At 35.7% G+C, this 1,069-nt stretch overlaps 1 protein-coding gene across 2 annotated transcripts in view; it reads left to right on the top strand.

Moving 5' to 3' along the window:
* Nucleotides 1-1,069, top strand: part of LOC110451238 (bis(5'-adenosyl)-triphosphatase enpp4-like) — a 9,137-nt gene that overhangs the window by 1,897 nt on the left and 6,171 nt on the right. The gene's annotated exons all lie outside the window — the stretch shown is intronic.

Raw genomic sequence — 1,069 nt, 5'->3', positions numbered from 1 at the left:
ACTATTCCACATCCTACATACACTATTCCACATCCTACATATACTGTAACCCACCTCGTATACACTATTCCCTATCCTACATACATGTATACTGTTCCTTGTCTCGTATACACTATTCCACATCCTACATACACTATTCTACATCCTACATATACTATTCCACATCCTACATTTACCATTCCACATCCTACATATACTATTCCACATCCTACATATACTGTTTCACATCCTACATATCCTATTCAACATCCTACATATACTGTTTCACATCCTACATATCCTATTCAACATCCTACATATACTTTTCCACATCCTACATCCACTATTTCACATCCTACCTATACTATTCAACATACTACATATACTGTTTCACATCCTACATATCCTATTCAACATCCTACATATACTGTAACCCACCTCGTATACACTATTCCACATCCTACATATTCTATTCCACATCCTAAATACACTATTCCACATCCTATATATACTATTCCACATCCTAAATACACTATTCCACATCCTACATATACTGTTCCACATCCTACATACACTATTCCACATCCTACATACACTATTTCACATCCTACATATACTATTCAACATCCTACATATACTGTTTCACATCCTACATATACTATTCCACATCCTATATATACTATTCCACATCCTATATATACTATTCATCATCCTACATACACTATTCGACATCCTACATATACTATTCCCCATCCTACATATGCTTTTCCCCCCCTCGTATACACTATTCCCCATCCTACATATACTATTCAACATACTACATATAAGATTCCACATCCTACATATACTTTTCCACATCCTACATACACGATTTCACATCCTACATATACTGTAACCCACCTCGTATACACTATTCCCCATCCTACATATACTATTCCCCATCCTACATATACTATTCCACATTCTACATACACTATTCCACATCCTACATATACTGTAACCCACCTCGTATACACTATTCCCTATCCTACATACATGTGTACTGTTCCTTGTCTCGTATACACTATTCCACATCCTACATACACTATTC

This window comes from Mizuhopecten yessoensis, unplaced genomic scaffold, assembly GCF_002113885.1.
Source record: "Mizuhopecten yessoensis strain PY_sf001 unplaced genomic scaffold, ASM211388v2 scaffold5877, whole genome shotgun sequence".
Taxonomy (NCBI): Eukaryota; Metazoa; Mollusca; class Bivalvia; order Pectinida; family Pectinidae; genus Mizuhopecten; species Mizuhopecten yessoensis.
This window is presented reverse-complemented; position numbering and strand designations above follow the sequence as displayed.